Source organism: Bicyclus anynana, chromosome 11 (genome assembly GCF_947172395.1).
Source record: "Bicyclus anynana chromosome 11, ilBicAnyn1.1, whole genome shotgun sequence".
NCBI lineage: Eukaryota > Metazoa > Arthropoda > Insecta > Lepidoptera > Nymphalidae > Bicyclus > Bicyclus anynana.
The window spans coordinates 12153645-12172217 of record NC_069093.1 but is presented as its reverse complement, the minus strand read 5'-3'; the positions used below and the strand labels follow the sequence as shown (position 1 = coordinate 12172217).

The window sequence follows — 18573 nt, the reverse complement described above, 5'->3', positions numbered from 1 at the left end:
ATCATTATCATTGTGTTGATGATAATGAGATGATGAGAACCAATAATTCTTCCATCAGCATTATTAAGTGGGCAGCATTTTATTATAACTATTTATATGCAAAAAGTAATATTACTAATTTCTCCGAAAATCATTTTTTGCCAAGATGCAAGTCTGAAAACCAAGGAACTAATTAGTGGCTCTATCTACAATCCTGTGTATGAAGCTGTTTTAAAAATATTGAATGATAATCTGTAATTATATAAGGCCAATTTGCTTTTGGTCACGATTGATGGGCTTTTAAAGAATATAAAATTTAAAGTATCTTTAATTTAGAAGGTAGATTTTAGACATTATAAGATAACTCACAAAAACATTGTCATTTTTAATATCAACATGAAAAGTATTATAAAACTTGTTTCGTGTTAAGGAAAGCTGGTTCTATTTTTGACGTCTGAGAGTTGATTAATTTTTTAGACTATCGATAATGTCTCAGATCAAAAATTTTTCTTACGTATAGAAACCTGTTTTAAATTCGTAACGAATTTTGTGCTCCGATTGGATAATACGTAATCACTGACCAGTTGATTTAAATATTTAGCTGAGTGTATCCAGTTATTTGCATTTTAATAATTCCGATCCTTGAATACCACTAAAATTAACGAGCTTGCCTTCTAATTCCTCTTTCACTTTTAACCTTCAAACGGACCTTAAATATATCTTGTGCGTCTATCAAACATTAGCTTTGTTTTTCTTTTTAATTATTACAGACATTTTATTATAAGGTAAGTTATGTAATTAAGTCAATTAGTAGATTTTAGAATTAGCTTTTCACCATATTATTATAGACATGCTGTGAAAGATTACATTACAGATATTTGGAGTTACTTTGAAATCTCTATAATAGAAAGCTTATATTTATGTTATTAAAAAGTTCATTTTAATCTACTTACGAAAACTGCTTGGAAATTGATGCTGTAGCTATTAAGTGTTAATTGAACAATGTGTGTTTTGGGTGTGTGCTACACCAGTTTATAATACATAAAGTAATGTATTACATATTAACGTTTAAACAATATGTTGATTGAACAGACTTGGCTTACGACTTTACAATGTATTGATTTTTTGAAGTTCTTTTTTGTTTTATTATAGCACAATTTACTGCACCATTAAAATCATTTTAATACTTAAGTGGTAAGGTTTTTTAAGCATCTGTATGTACCATCATAAACATTTTATAGTATTAGTAAAAAAATAATGAAAGCCTTATTGGTACATAATTATTAGAGTCATTAAGATATTTATATCGCATCAAAGTAACCGTTTTTTTCGAAGCATCAATAATGGCAGACGAGTATGTAGATGGTGTAACGCATCTTTACCTCACTAGCTAGTACCTAGTACACTGTGTAAAAGGTTAAAGGGGCATTTTGCAAACATTAGAGTTAAGCAAACGATTTCTTATAGCCATAATTATTGCTTATACAAAGTTTATTAACCTCGTCGATTAGTTTATAATACTGCGGTTGTTTACTTCTTGAGTTTCTGTGTAATTTTAAGTAGGCTTAGTATACTTATGAAATGTCTAATTTGTCTATTTGTAGTGACTCTACCACCGATTCGGAAGGTAGGTTCTGCTAAGAAAAGTCGGCAATAAACTGAACAGCTGTTGAATATTCTTTCCACTTTTAAAATAAGTTACACTTTATTTTTAATTTACACTCTCATTTATTTAATTAACTCATTTTCATTATCATCATCATCATCATCATCATCATTTGGCCGATTGAGGTTTCTTAATTGGTCCAGGTCTGGCTGGTGGATGGTGGCAGGCTTCGACCGTGGCTAGTTACCACTGTAGCGGCAAAGACGTACCGCTAATCGATTTAGAGTTCCAGTACGATGTCTTGTAGAAACCGAAAGGGTTGTGGATTTTCATGCTACTCCTAACAAGTTAGCCCGCTTCCATCTTAGATTGCATCATCACTTACCATCAGGTGAGTTTGTAGTTAAGGGCTAACTTGTAAAAAAAAGGAAGGTCTGGACTTTAAGATAGTTTGATAATGATGATTAAAGCATTTTGGTTGGTAGTGGCCTTAACAGTCCATATAAAGATTTTGCTACGATAACATTGCCAAGATGGCCATGAATAAAAGTATTTCAGGAATGTAAGCAGTTAGCGTAATCACAATCAGCTTCACACCAGCAGACGATGGGCTCTGAAGTCAAGAATGCGCCCAGCTGACGTAGCTGGCGCGACGCCAACCGGGGCGTCAATACTTTCTGTATTTTTGAGATTTTATATTTGAAAAACTAAAGGGAAGATTGGGATAAAACAATGTGTTCCGTAATTTTAGCATTAGGTGATTATTATTATCGTGCGCGCGGGGCATCGCTACCCCCCTCCCGGCCCGCGTGGACCATCGGGAGTGTGTGTGAATTTGCCAAGCTATAGTTAAAGACCTTATGCACGCCACTGGTAATAATGTAAAATAGTTCATTAACGACCACTGGCAGATGTTAATGATAATGACTGGAACCGATGGCTTAACGTGCTCTCTCTCCGAGGCGTGGATTTAGAAAATGATGGCATTTAGAAAAAAATATCTCATAGTCCGACCCCTAGATTCTAACCCAGGACCTCGTGATCCGAAAGCACATTAACCACAGGACCAAAGAGGCAGTCATGAAGTGATTGCTACAATGTAAATTATCTTAGATTTAAGTGTAGGTTAATCTTTTACTTTGAGTTTTTAACCGGACTCTGCAGTGCTGTGAATGCTTGTAAAAGATGGCTAAGAATTTTGAAACTGGCTTATATATAATGTTTTCTGCTGTCATTGTTGGCATTACAAATAAATAAATCACTACTGCAGAACATAGGCCTTTTGTAGGGTCTTCCAAACATCACGATCCTGAGCCGCCTGCATCAAGTGAATCCCTGCGACTCGTTTGATTGTGATTGTTATTATTTATTTTCCGTGAAAATGAATACAAAAGAATTTCTAAACAAAGTCCCATTAACAACACAAGACTTGGAAAATTAAGGGTTTCAGTGCTATTGGATACAAGAACGTTGATAGTAATTCTATTACTGATGGGGATAATGGGCTAAATGGGGAATTAGAATCCAGTAACTACATAATGGTTGAAAATTATTCTGTTTACTAGGATGGATTTTCTATGTCCTCAGACCGTCAGCCATGTCAGTATTCAAATATGAATGTTTCTCTACTTATCATAAATTTTCTCAAATTAACATCAAATTGATATTAATATTAGTTGTTGTTGTATTTTTATATATATATTTTAAGTTAAGAGAATGATTATTATAGTCTGAGTATGATGCTGAGAATCTTTAATTTTACAAATCCTGCCAATGATACAAAATTATAATTTCAGATCCAGATCAAGCACGGAAAAAAATTAAACTGATTATTTACTCTTGATTCAACCATCTTTTTTTTTTTTTTTATTCTTTACAAGTTGGCCCTTGACTACAATCTCACCTGATGGTAAGTGATGATGCAGTCTAAGATGGAAGCGGGCTAACTTGTTAGGAGGAGGATGAAAATCCACACCCCTTTCGGTTTCTACACAGCATCGTACCGGAACGCTAAATCGCTTGGCGGTACGTCTTTGCCGGTAGGGTGGTAACTAGCCACGGTCGAAACCTCCCACCAGCCAGACCTAGACAAATTAAGGGGCGCAGCGATGAATAAAGGTTTCCCATACTTCCCTTAAATCGGAAGGTCACGTGCTTCCAGGCAACCTTGCCCCACGAACGACATTCGCTAGTAATAGCGCGAGCGAGGCGTGGGCGAGCGAACCGCTCAAAACAACTCGCGCGCACATCTCTTTACAAATTTGAAATTTCGCTCGAATTCTCCTATTACACCACCTCTCCGCAATGTGTTTGTGATTGTGATTATGATTTAATAGTGGCACGTGATTGCTATGCGGCGTGTACAGTTCTGTATAGTGATGTTGTACAGGTAATATTGTTTTAACAACTGGACAATGTGACTTTTGGTTATTGATCGAATTTCTATTCGCAGTTTTCTCTATTGACTTTACGATCTGAATATGTCGTGTGTTTGCTAATTGTGACAGCTGTGTTAGCGTTAATAACAAAGTGTACAGCTGACTAATTCTTATAGTCTTTTAATGTCATTGTTTAGATACGATTGTTACCTTACATACTTTAAATTTTTTATCATGTCATTTATAAATAAATGATACTAAAAGCAGCATCTGTAAAAATTATAGTTTTAGATGGAATTTTCATTGCAATATAGTTAGATCGTGATCTCGATATGAAGCGATGATGCAGCATTCTAAGATGGTAGCGCGCTAATTTGGAAGGGATATCAATTTATTTATCAAACTGGTTGTTATATCGTGTCGGTAGAGTTAAATAGTTTGGCAGTACGTCCGACGTCATAGCCGGTAGATTACACAGCTGTGACGAAGAGATCGTCGAAATGTCGCGTCGATGTCATGTTTACCTACTTTAAAACTTATTCTGGGGATCTGATAATGACGTTACAGTGATAGATTGAGATTTCTGTCTTAATATCTCGAGAATTCGATTATATTCCTTCACTAGCTGACGCAGAGCGGTCTCACCCACGTGGTTATCGTTTCCGTAGGGATCCGGGGATAATAACTTCCTCGATAAATGGGCTATCTAACACTGAAATAATTTTTCGCGCGATTAGCGCGTTCAAACAAACAAACGAACTCTTCAGCTTTATAATATTAGTATAGATTATAATTTTTTATTGAGTTCCTCGAGTAGGTACGGCTGGTATTAACATTCATAATCAGAATCAGAATCACTCATTTGCAAGAAACATTACATTTAGTCATACAAAGATTTTCATGTATCGTTTATAACTAAGTATATTTTTTTTTTTTTTTTTTTATTTATTTTGTACCAATAATAGTAACACACAAAAGTAAAAAAGAAAAACAGTGAACAAGGAAACACTTATCTCTATAAGAGATCTCTGCCAGTGACCCTTGGCAGTGGGAGAGATTTTAAACAAAAGAAATGGATAGGTACAACAGAAAAAAAGTGAGAAAACATATTATACTTAATACATAAATAATAAAAGTAAATAATATTAAATACATTAAAAATAACACTAATAAATAAATTGAAATAAATATATAAATTATAACAGTACATATCAATACTATATATAAATAATAACTAAATAAATACATATATACATACATACATATAATATATCTATGATGATAAAGAAAGATAGTGTTCACGAAGTCGATGTTTGAAGGTATCAACAGATGGGTTTTTTTTGAAAATGGTATCAGGTAGTGAGTTCCACAGACGCGCTGCGATAACTGAAAAAGATTTAGCACAAAAAACAGTGTTATAGGGAGGCACAGATAGAGATTTTAATTTTACACACGAACGCACCGGTCTGAGACGGCGTGGGGATTCGCGGAAGAGCTCCCGCAAGTAGGAAGGAGAAGAGGTGTTTAAGATTTTGAACAGCGTCGTGAGTATATGGATATTCCGGCGATGACGAATAGGGAGCCACTTCAGTTTATTACGGAAATAAGAAATACGGTCGAATTTGCGCAATCCGTATGTAAATCGGATGCACAAATTCTGAAGTCGATCGAGTTTGTCGAGTAGCTCCTCTGTCGCATCTAAATAACAAACGTCAGCGTAGTCAAGAATAGGAAGGAGAAGGGATTGGGCAAGTAAGATTTTAGTACGTAAAGGAAGAAAATTTTGGAAACGCTTAAGGGAATGAAGCGAAAAATGGATCCGCCTACTAACCTCATTTATGTGGCCAGACCACGATAAGTTACAGTCAATTTTCAGCCCAAGATTTTTTGCTGTATTTGATAAGGGTATTGGTGTGCCGTCATATACTATAGGAGATAAATTTTTAAAATGAATACGACTCCGTAATTGTCGACCTCCTACAATCATGGCCTGCGACTTTCCAGGATTTACAAGTAGGCCATGTGCATCAGCCCATTTCTTGACATTTTCCAAATCCACATTAACAATATCCACTGCCGAAACAAGATCCGTGACAGAAGCATGCCTATATAGTTGCAAGTCGTCTGCATAGAGGTGATAGTGAGAGGATATTACTTTGGTGATTTGATTTATAAAAATGGAGAATAAGAGAGGAGACAGGACTCCACCTTGGGGTACGCCAGCCGAGATGTCTGCCCACTCAGAAAGAGTTTCATCAAAGCTGACTCTCTGCCGTCGGCCAAAAAGATACGACCTGAACCATTCAATTACAGGCGGTGAAAGGTTTAAAGAGTGGAGAATGCCGAGGAGAACATCAAAATCCACCGAGTTAAACGCATTGCTAAAATCAAGAAGTATGAGTACAGTCAGATTCTTGTTGTCCATAGCAATGCGAATGTCCTCGGTGACCTTGAGAAGTGCGGTGGTGGTGCTGTGCATTGGACGAAAACCAGACTGGTATGAACTCAAAAGATTATTGTGACAAAGGAAGAAGGAGAGTTGTCTAAAAACGGCATTTTCTAAGATTTTTGAGATAATGGGCAATATAGAAATAGGTCGATAGTCCGAGAAAGAGGAAGGGTTAGATATTTTAGGTAAAGGGATAACATGGGCTAGCTTCCACGCGGTAGGAAAACATTTAGAGGTCAGGGAAAAATTTAGCACATGGCTGATAATTGGTGCTATAGCCTCACTGATGAGGCTAAGCATGTCTCGGCTTATGCCATCACACCCAACGGCTTTTGTGGAGATGTTGCGGATTGCTTTTTTAACTTCATCAACTGTGATATCCTGAAAGATGAAGTCATCGCAATTGTGAATAACACTAGCCAAATTTTGAAGAGTTTGGGATTTAGTTGAGGAAGGGATTTTGATTGGAGGGGAGGAAAAGTGTTTATTTAGGGAGTTAATGTCTACAGAAAGTTTGCAGGGAACAGATGATTTCCCAATTCCTTGAGAATTGAAAAACCTCCAGGATTGTGAAGATGAGGATTCTTTGATAAGGGAAAAAATATAACGGCGCTTCGCATCTCTGCACATCCTATTGCAGCGATTTCGCAATCTCTTATAGGCAGCTACATTGTCATCGCTGGGATACTTTTTACAAAGACCTTTTGCTTTGTTTCTTTTAGCCATGAGCTTTTTAATTGTTGGAGTAAGCCAAGGGGCCGGAAAATGTTTGACTCTTATACGTTTAATAGGTGCATGTGAGTCAAATAATCGTATAAGAGTCGAGCTAAGTATTCCAACCTTGTCATCTACAGACGATGCACTGTACAAAGGTGACCAGTCGAGTTTTGATACATCATCATTAAAAGAGGCAAGATCAATCCCCTTGTAATTCCGTCGCAGAATAATCTTACTTTTACGTCTAGGTAATGATAAATTATAACTTAAAAAAAGGAGGTCATGGTAAGAAAATGGAGCTGTTAATTGACCGTGGACAAGAACTTTATCAGGTTTGGAAACAACAATGAGGTCCAGTAGAGATGGAGTGCAATGCGGGGAAAAATGAGTAGCAGAAAGAGGTAGAATTTTCAGGTTCATTGAAGATATAATAGACTTCAATTGTAGAGATCGGTGGTCATTTTTCAATAAACAAGTATTTAAGTCTCCCATGATAATTATGTGTTCATAGGAAGGGCTCAAATCGTCGAGTATATTATCGAACTCATTAAAGTAATTAACATTCATAGAAGGACTGTAGACAACCCCAAGAAGAACTTTGGTATGATGAGAGGAAATTTCTATAAATAGGTACTCAAAGTTCCCCGAGTAAGTACTAGGCGACTGAGTGATCACGGTAAAAGTGATGTTATCTTTGAGGTACATGCATACACCTCCTCCGCGTTTGCAGTTTCTGTCATTGCGAATTAGTGTAAAACCTGGAAGGGTGTATAGAGAAGTAGGAAGGGAAGGTTTTAGCCAGGATTCAGAGATCAGAATTCCATCCACCTGAACGTCACTAAAAGATGCGAGAAGATCAGAAAAATGTGCCGGAATACTCTGTGCGTTAATGTGTGCAAAATTGAGACAGTGAGAATTATTTACTAGGAGAGATTTCAATTTGGCATCCAGCGCACCTGTAGAACTATCACTATTGAACGATAAACTACTGGCAGCACTATGAAACTCTTCGTTGTCAGAAGAACAGGAAAAATAATCATCATTAATAATATCAGTAAAATCTATCATTATTAATAAAATATATAATATAATATAAGCTAATAAACTAAAAAAATATAAAATACTTATAAATAAATAATTATATATTATTACTTATTTAAAAAAAAAATAATAATCAAAACTGCAAATTAATTAAAAAACATAAACTTCCTACACTGACTGGCAAGAGTCACAGGATAACAATAGTATAATGTAAAAAAACAAATATATATATCAATCTTACGCAATCTTACGAACACAAAGTAAAAGAATTGATAATAAATTATACGAGTTAAGACAAACGCACTTTACACCGTAGACTGAGAAAGTCCGCGCTATACACTGCCGATTCAGAACGTGACCTACATGTCACTGTGACAGCGTTTTGGTATGACGTTAAAAATGTCAGTTGTCACTGTCAATCAAATAAACGAAGTTAAATAAAAATATTGACTGAAATTTGAAAAGTTATTGTCAGATAATGTGATAAAATACCTTATAAAACTGTGCTTTCACAAAAATAAATTTAACTACCGGCCATCACAAGAAAAATATACGCTATTTGCCAATCTGGGCAGTGTATAGTGCTCCACATAAGATCCAGACATCTTACTATTGCCCGACTACTTTATTTGGCTGTATTTTTATTACCACGCCGAGTTGTTCTTAATAGCTTAGGTTCCTGAGAAGCAGTATCTTGCGGATATTTACTAATAATCTGCTGTAGTTCAGACAAAGATACCATTCTTGTACGAGTTTTATCCGGGAGGGCGACTATTATCACACCATCAGACGACCAGCAGTTCTTGATGCCGAAATGTTTCCGAGCTGCAACGAACGTCTCCTGTCTTGGCTTCGTTAAAAATTCAGACATAGTAACACCGGAACCTTTGAGAGCCGTTTTTGCATTCCAAACAGACGATTTATGCTTCATATTAGAGAAACGGACTAAAATTGGACGGTGTCTGTCCTTCTTCACACCAAGCCGGTGGCATGCCTCAATGCAGGCATCATCAATACAGGGCAACTTTAAGTGATTATGAATCAGCCTGGAGATTTTACTCTCGGTGTTCTCGCTGTCATCCTCTGGTACACCATGAAATAATAGTACTGTTCTACGAGAGTGCATCTCATGCTTGTCAAAACCAGCTGTTAGTAGTTGCACTTGCTGCTGCAACATAGCAAGTGTCTTCCACATCAGCTCCTTGAAAATGGTGTAGTCGGCACTCAGTGAAACTAAATCGTGGACTTTGCTACATGAAGACTTGGACTGTTCAAGTGCAGTGTCAAAGTTATCCATCCGTGATTTAAATTGTGATATTATTTGCTCCATGTTCTTACTAAGCTGACTGTGCAGGTCCATGTTGTTGTGAATACTTGCTGTAGTGCAGTAAATTATATGTGCCAGGCAGTGCAGGTACTAGATGAACAATTTACTATAACATTTACACTTTTTTACTATAAAATAAAAATAATATTTAAATAAAACAAGAGCAGTAAAAGTTAATGATGTTGTTTTACTCCTACCCACATGTCGATTTCCACATGTATATTATTATTTATTGATGTTTTTCATTGTCTCGTCGCGTTAGTGATTTCGTGTGATAATGTTTTGTGGTGTAATCCTATTTCCTACTTCCTATCCTACTAATATAATAAACGCGAAAATTTGTATGGATGTTTGTTACTCCTTTAGAATGCACCGAACATCTTCATCACACATCGGCCTGACTTTTCCAACACTTCCAATAATAAGTAATACTATTTCAAGCGCTTCATACAAACCCTTAATTAGGTACGTTCTGCACGAAACACTCTATTTATTGGTGAAAATCGCATTAAAATCCGTTCAATAGTTCTCGAGTTTATCACGACAGACGCGGCACGACAGAGGATTTTGTTTTATAATATAGATACTAATAACTAATTGAAGTTTTTCTTCAAAGGATTGCATGAATACAAACACAATATGGCTCTTTACAGTCGAATAAACCCTTCAGTACTTCGAAAACAACAACGCCAAGCTCACTCATAATTACTCTTTAAGTTGCAAAAATGCGAAATAATAAAATTATGCGAAACTACAAAAAATAAATGCCTTGCATAATGAACTTTATATAAATGGGAATAAGGATCGTTCGAGATGGTTTTTATGATTTTTCTGGTACTTTATGGCGCATGCGGGTCTTTTAAACCTGTCTCCGACCTTGGCGCTTGAATAACTGGCCGTAAACCGGTACTAATGGCGGTGATGTAAACAGAATCTTAATTGTACGTGACATTTCTATGTTACGAGATTTTATCTGCAGCGCAAGCATAGCGTAACCTTAAGACAAACAATAATGTAGAACGAATGTGTCTCGTAAAGCTTACAATTTATAAGAAGACTAGGTTTCTTATTTACGTTCAGCAGGTTGACGTCTGAATAGTGATGATGATGATGAGGTATTGTTATTAACTTAGTTCATTTAAATTAAAACTCGCTGTTAAAATACCTCAAATTGAGATCATAATAATGATCCATCTCTTGACAAACATATGATACAAAGTCAAGAATAAATAAGATGTTTATAAAACAGTTCCACTACGAATTTCCTAAGCGAGACATGTAGCTGTATTATTGAATATTCTTGAATTATTAAGTCGGTTATGATGCACAAATGTAAGAGATTATGGCTTGATGAAAATATCTTTGATTCAAGCTCTACATCGGCTGGAAAACTATGCACTATGCAAATTTATTTTAGAGAAAGATAAACGCAGGCAAAAATAATCCCTGAACTACACGTATAACCTTTTAAGAGCCTTCTTATTGTGTTAGGGGTTAAAATTGTCTTGAAATAAATGTTGTAAAAACGTTTTTCGTTATTATACAATAAAGAAATAAATACGCAATTAAAATATAAGGCAGAAGTTTCGAAATTCTAACTTCATCAGCAAAAAATGTTAATGATACCCTTTATTTCTAATTGACTACTTTATTTGGATGTTTAATTTAATGTAGGTACTGCGGTAGCTTCGTCAATTAGGAGGGAAGTTTTGTCAGTTACTCGAGTTTCTCTTTGATTTGACGTTTTTGCTCTAATGACCGATACTGGCAACGTCGAACCTCCTTAATGGCTCTTGATGCCTGGTATTTATTTTTACTTATTGACATTTTGGTATTGGGTAATATTTATGGTTATTACCTAATTTTATAACGTCCACCATCTTTTATGGTTTGGGATCATATGAGCATATAATGATACGTTATAAAAGGTATTCTATTTTTGGAAGACGTTCTGTCTGGCTTTTTGGATGTAGTAGTGTGACAGCAGTTAACAAACTTGTTTGTATGTTTAAGTTAGTGGAGGAATTCAGAGTTTAATTACATATTTAGATTCAGGTGTGTGGCATCGTTTAACAAAAAAAACTTGGGTAAAAACCTTTTTTATTAGATTTACCGATCCTCCATCAGTTTCAAAAACAATCATCGTCATTTTCAGCCAAGGAGATATAAGTTCATAGTAACTTTTTTTTTATTTTCTAACACACATAACACATTTAATAATTTAAGGAGTACACAATACTCCTTAAATTATTAAAGTAGAAAAAAATTCCTAGTGCAACCCGCAGGTACTCATAAACATTCATTAAGATGTTTATGGCAGGTATACATAATTAGTCTAAGTATATAAGTTATTTTCCGACCTGGAACTTTTGATGTTAAAGCTATTAATACTATGTTACCTAAATTAGCTAATTAAGCAATGACCCTTTCCGATCCACTTCCCCATAATTTAGGTTTATTGGAAGTTTTAATGTTGCCTATACAAAGACCATAAACTGGAGTGAATCTGCCATTAGCTTGTTTCGTTTAATTGGAACGATCTCGTATGAAGAATTAAGGCTGCGCTGGTCGAACCTCACCCCGCAAATATTTTGGTTTGCAACGATAGTTAGATATATATAATATATCTAACTATCGTTGTATACGACCGTTGATCCAAAACTACTGTTTATATCTTTACATTATTGCTTTAAAACGCAAAGCGTTTATTTATTACTAGCGGACGCCCGCGACTTCGCGTAAAATTTAGTTTTTCAGAAATCCGTCGGGAACGATGGATTTTTCCGGGATGAAAACTAGCGCATGTGTTAATCTACAGTAAAATCTATTTCATTATGGCACTAACAAAGACATTATGAATAATTCAAGCACTTATATGCTACGGAATGATAACATCCCAAAAAATATATATAGCTTTAAAGATGTCAGTGCGTATTTTTTGGTTGCATGCGATACGTTAAGTGTATGGTCATGATTAAGTTCAAAAAACAAAGCTTACAGAAGTTAAAGCTGATCTGAATCAGACAAACACTAGTACAATACTTAACTTTTGTATGTAATTCTTACATAGTAAATAGTACAAAGTTAACTAGTATCTCACATTACATAAAACAAGACTACTCTTAACGAGAGAATGGGTGATGTTTTGAAGCGCAAAAACATACGCAATTATAAGCTATTAGTGTAGATAATCATCAAAATAGGTAGGCATAAAATAACTGGAATTTCTCGTATACTTAAACGTTTTTTGCAGCATCTAGATCCGAGTCTTTGTTTGGATTGTCGAATTAAACGTTTAACTTTTTAAATCATCAAAGGTCAATATCTTAAACTTGTGCTGACCTTGCCTGAGTCTCGTCATTGAATTTTTGTGTTCACAAAGATTCCCAAACGAATTTAAATTCCTTAAATTATCCTTCTTTAATATTCGTATAAAATAAAAATGCAAATTCGTGACATTTGCCACTTATTCATATAACGTGTGGTTATATATGTATAAATAACAGATAACGCTAAAATCTAACATATAAGTATCAATTCTTATACTCGTATATTAAGCAGTAGTAGACGCCGTGCGGTTTCACCTGCGTGGTTCCCGTTCCCGTAAGAATACGGGGCTTCCTCGATAAATGGGCTATCTAACACTGAAAGATTTTTTTAAATCGGACCAGTAGTTTCTCAGATTAGCACGTTGAAACAAACAAACTCTTCAGCTTTATAATATTTGTATAGATTTGTACAAATTCTTTGCCCGCAGCTGGGAAGTTGGTACATACTGTAATTTATTCTGTGGTGTTACTCCACCATGCCACAGAGAACATATTAAGACGTCGTTCCGTCATTAATTATTATTGTCTTACAAGACGGAGATCCTGGGATCGATCCCCCGCTGGGCCGATTGAGGTTTTATAAATTGGTCCAGGTCTGGCTGGTGGGAGGCTTCGGCCGTGGCAAGTTAACATTCTATCGGCAAAGACGTACCGCCAAGCGATTTAGCGATCCGGTACGATGTCGTGTAGTAACCGAATGGGGTGTGGTTTTCATCCTACTCCTAACAAGTTAGGCCATCACTTACCATCAGGTGAGGTTGTAGTCAAGAGCTAACTTGTAAACTGACTATAAAAAATAACATAACAGACATCATCACCACAGGCCCGCCAACTAGCTTTGGTGTAAATAAGCTAATAATAAAAAAAAAACATTAAGTATTTATGTAAACTACAGTAGGTATTGATATAAAATGCCATTAACTCATTTATCTGTGTTACAATTAAACGTATTTCCTTTCGGTGTATTAATATTTATTATTGTTTTAAGGAAAAGATTATATTTATTTTTCCTGTTTATTTATCGGGTGACGATGTTGGTACTATTTTAATTAGATTTATATAATGTTATCGCCGCGTTGCAAAGACTTGCGGTACGGACGGCTTCAGTGGGCTCGTGGTGTTCGAGCCGTCCACATCTCTTGTTGTGTAATTCTTTATGGGTTACTTGCGATAGGCGGGGAGAGTGACTTGAGTGGAAAAGGGGAGTGTTAGATATCTGTTAAGGGTGCCTTTAACCATACACACAACGTTCACAAGTGCGTGACTCCACTCAAGGTCATTCTCTGCCATTCTAGGGTCTTATTTTGGTTACAGTTTGATTTGTTAATTAAGTTGTCCTGAAAAATGTTGTGAATCATAATATTCGGCATTAGTTTTCTTATTTTTGTAATCACCTCTGAGTCTGCTAAAAATACCTACGTATTCAATGTTTTATGATGATACAACAATTACGATGTAGGTTCGAATCCCGTCCGGAACATTCACCTCCAACATTTCAGCTTGTGTTTTGTATTTCTTAAATTATCTCTAACTTATTTTTTCTTCTTTACAGAAATTTGGGTGCGGCACTTCTCTATTGCTTCAGGTAATTATTTAAGTCATCATAATCATCATTATCAACCCATATTCGGTTCACTGCTGAGCTCGAATCTCCTCACAGAATGAGAGGGGTTAGGCCAATAGTCCATTACGCTGGCCCAATGCGGATTGGCAGACTTCACACACGCAGAGAATTAAGAAAATTATCTGGTATGCAGGTTTCCTCACGATGTTTTTCCTTCATCGTTTGAGACACATCATATTTAATAAAACACACAACTGAAAGGTTGGAGGTGCATGCCCCGGACCGGATTCGAACCCACACCCTCCGGAATCGGACGCAGAGGATAAACGGACTGGGCACGGATTGGAAAAATTTGGCATGCAGATAGTGACGTAGACATCCGCTATCAAAATGATTTTCCAAACCCTAGTTTCCGCGAAATAATAAAAATTTCAAATTCACGCGATCAATGTCTCCGGTACCATCTAGTATTTGTGTTTCCTGACACTTACAATTTAAACAAAGGAATAGGCATCTCCTATAGGCTAGGGCGCTACAACTTAGACCGCATAAATGCTTTCCATCGCGCTTTATTGTAGTCAAGCGCAAGCCTATACTGTATAAAAAAAAAAGTATGTCTATAGCTTGGCAATTCCCGAATGGCCCTCTAAGCCGAGGTCCGAGTCTCATAGGAGACGCCCTTAGAGAGCCGTTCCGTCCTCTATCTTTATTTCAGTCTTCGGGTCTCATCAGGCGATGCTTCTGCGCTCGCCCAAACCCCCCGGTGACGCCGTGGTGGTCCCACATGGAGCCATCGGCACTTATTCAACACGAAAAAAAAAAAGCTTGGCAAATTCATTCGTAATATATTGGATAGAAGCAGGCGTTACTTTGCGGAAGTTCATCATGATTATATTATAATGATTTTTTTTCATCATAATATAATCATTCGTAATACTCCTGATGGCCTGCGTGCACGACTTCACACCCGCGCAGTCCTTCCCTCCTTTCCCCCAGTCGCCCGTATATCATGGGAGTGTCATCAAAGAACTTGCCAAGCTATATATAATACAAAAAGTCTTACATATTTCTTAAAGTCACAAGTTATTAGAGTGTAGTGAATCGATGGAATGTTCACATCCTCATTAGGTGATGGGGGTCGCTTTATTACAGCGAACAATGATTTGTAGGTCGATCCCACGTGCGCTAACGTGTGATCTATAGTAATGAGACTTTTTAACGTTAACAGAGGAGAAAAAACTGCTATTTGATTTTTATTTGAAATATTGCGATGTTCACTACACTACCTACTGTGATAGAGTAACTCAGATTGAAAGTGTGTCTTATTTATTTATTTATCCTTTTATTTTTTTAATTTTTAACAATGTTGATTAAATTCAAATTAAAAAAACAGTATTAAACATTTATAAAAAAATAATTCAACCCCCCCGATGCGGGACATTTGAGTGCCCAAGCAACCGATGGTCCAGAGTGAGGAACCTCCTCACAATACGCGCCGTTTCAAGAATAACTGCCTTCTGTATCCGACCCTTGATCTAACAGTTTAGCGAAAGCTTCTTGAGATGTTGGTCGAAGCTTTTTGCTATAAGACCCTTGACTGAAACGACTATCGGAACAATTATAGTTGACTCAACATTCCACATGGCGCTAATCTCGTGAGCAAGGTCCAAGTATTTTAGGCATTAGGTATGTTGTTTTATTGTAAGTAATATAAAAAACAATACCAAATGTATGGAGAATATAAAATTAACATAATTATTGTAGTTCTAAATGAACCACGAACGAAATGGATTTTGACTTTCGAGTTTAATGAAGGACATATTCACTCGTTATGAATGTCCTTACAAGAGGTTTATGTCCACCGGAGGACGTCCATTGACTGAGAATGATTAAAAGGATGATAGGTATTACAAAAACGATAAATTATAATAAACCGTCAGTAATTGTTGTACTTAAATGAGAATTTTCTTAATTCTCTGAAAGTGTAAAGTTTGCAAATTGATCTAGCGGTTAGGCTAATAGTCCACCAGACTATTAGGCTAACCTTTCTCATTTTGAGAGAACTCATGCTCAACTGTGAGCCGAATTGTTATTTAGTCCTTCATCATTATTGCTAACAATACAGCGAGTGTCAACATTTCCTTAGTGACTTTTTACTGAGGTTTACTATTTTGTTATTCCACTTATTTTGTTCACCAGTAATAAACGTGGTTCATTTACTTTATTTCAGTCAGTAATTTATGCAACCCGTCGAACTGTTATTAAATATATTAACCAGTTAACCAGTAATTCTTATAGGAAAGTGGTAGCAAACAGTACCGTTTGTTGTAACAAATTGCCCTACAGTTGTAGTTAGAAAGTAGCAGATTACATGTACGACTGCACTTGGCTCATTGCCTCCACTGTCACTGCAAGTGCTTTCTATGGTTAGTATGTGGAACGTCTTTGTGTTGGGTATTCCAAATTCAAATTGCACACTTGTAGCTTGATGCAAAACTACTTAACTTTTCTAGTTGTAAGTATTTTTTTATTTATTGAGAAAGAATACAATATGGACCTTAAGCTATCTTATCCTAATAACTATACAAATCATGCCCACGTGGAATGGTGGCAAGAATACTGGCTGCATTTCTGCGCTGGACAGCCAGGCTGATCCTTTGCGCAAAAAATGAGCCAGCCCTTCTAGCACCAGTCGAGGCAACTAGCCGCGGTGAAATTATTCGATAAAATTTTTTGGCACTGCGACTCCATGGCCCAAGGGTCTCCACGGCATAAGGTACAAATATGTAACTCTCTGTCAGAGAGGCATTCTTGGGCCACTTACCGGTTTCAGCTTTTTCTGCTGCACAAGGTTAGTTCTTTACAATTTCACCTGTTGGTAAGTGATGATGCAATATAAGATGGAAACGGGCTAATTTGATAGGAGGACGAAAATCCACACCCCTTTCGGATTCTACACGACATCATAACATGTGCAAAGTAGATCCATCGATCGTAGATCGTATAATACGATTTATATCGATGATCAACATCCATGTCACAATGTTCAATTCAAACCAGACTCAATCGGCCTTGGTTGCAGTATGCAAGGCCCCTACCCACTATACCCAATCGGCTGTCCATCAACATAAACATGCATAAAGTAAACAAGCAAATATTATAATGAGAGTAATTAGACTCGGTACATTATAATGAAGAAGTGAGCTGAAGTGAGTGTGCACTCGTAACATCGCGTGCTCCCGCGAGTCCGTTCCGCTTCCTATGCGTTACTCGTAACTCGTGGAGTTAGTGCGAGCGTTTCATGTCGAATTAGTATAGCATAATAGGCGAGCCGTGATAGCCCAGTGGATACGACCTCTGCCTTCGATTCGAAGGGTAGTTTCGAATCCGGTCCGGGACATGCACCTCCAACTTTTCAGTTAAGTATGTGAAATTAAATATCACGTGTCTCAAACGGTGACGGAAAAAAACTCCGTGAGGAAACCTGAGAATTTTCTCTATTCTCTAAGTGTGTGAAGTCTGCCAATCCGCATTGGGACTGGTGGAATATTGAGCTACCCTCTTTCATTCTGAGAGGAGACTCGTGCTCAACAGTGAGCCGAATATGGGTTCATCATTATCAACCCATAGGCAATTGTCCACCACGCTGGCCCAATGAGGATTGGCAGACTTCGCACTTCCGGAATTGGAGGCAGAGGTCATATCCATCCTTGGGCTTGGGTTGCTAATAGGGTGTCAAATTATAGTAGTTTCAAATCGTAGTCTTAACAGGTATAGCGATGTATGACAGCCCGCACATCTATTCAACTAAATCACGCACAATTAAAAAGTCGTCCAACTATCGTCCAACTAAAAATTGTCAGTGAGCGGCCACCTTTAGTCATTTGTCGCATTAGATTGTCTAGTGCTCGACTACGAAGATACGTATAATAGGTATTTGTTTTATACAACGGCTCCAGTTTATTATCAAACGTAAAATGCAAAGTAAATAGTTGAAGATAGCTGTTACATTTTTCCTGCATTTGGAGTTTTACATGCATTTCACTTCCAGACCACACTTGAGATAAAATAGACGAGATCATATTTTGGAAAATAGGTATGAACGAATATCTGCACCCTCGTCAATATCGGACTTTCGTCTTTTCGACGATAGGCTCGAAAGGCTCTTTGTAAATACTGTTAC

The 18573-nt window shown here is 36.6% G+C and overlaps 1 protein-coding gene across 1 annotated transcript in view; it reads left to right on the top strand.

The window, feature by feature from the left end:
* Nucleotides 1-18573, top strand: part of LOC112050503 (extracellular serine/threonine protein CG31145) — a 134833-nt gene that overhangs the window by 28758 nt on the left and 87502 nt on the right. Inside the window, exon 2 of the mRNA XM_024088779.2 lies at nucleotides 14379-14411. The gene's annotated coding sequence lies outside the window, so the exon portion shown is untranslated. The remainder of the gene's footprint in view (nucleotides 1-14378; nucleotides 14412-18573) is intronic.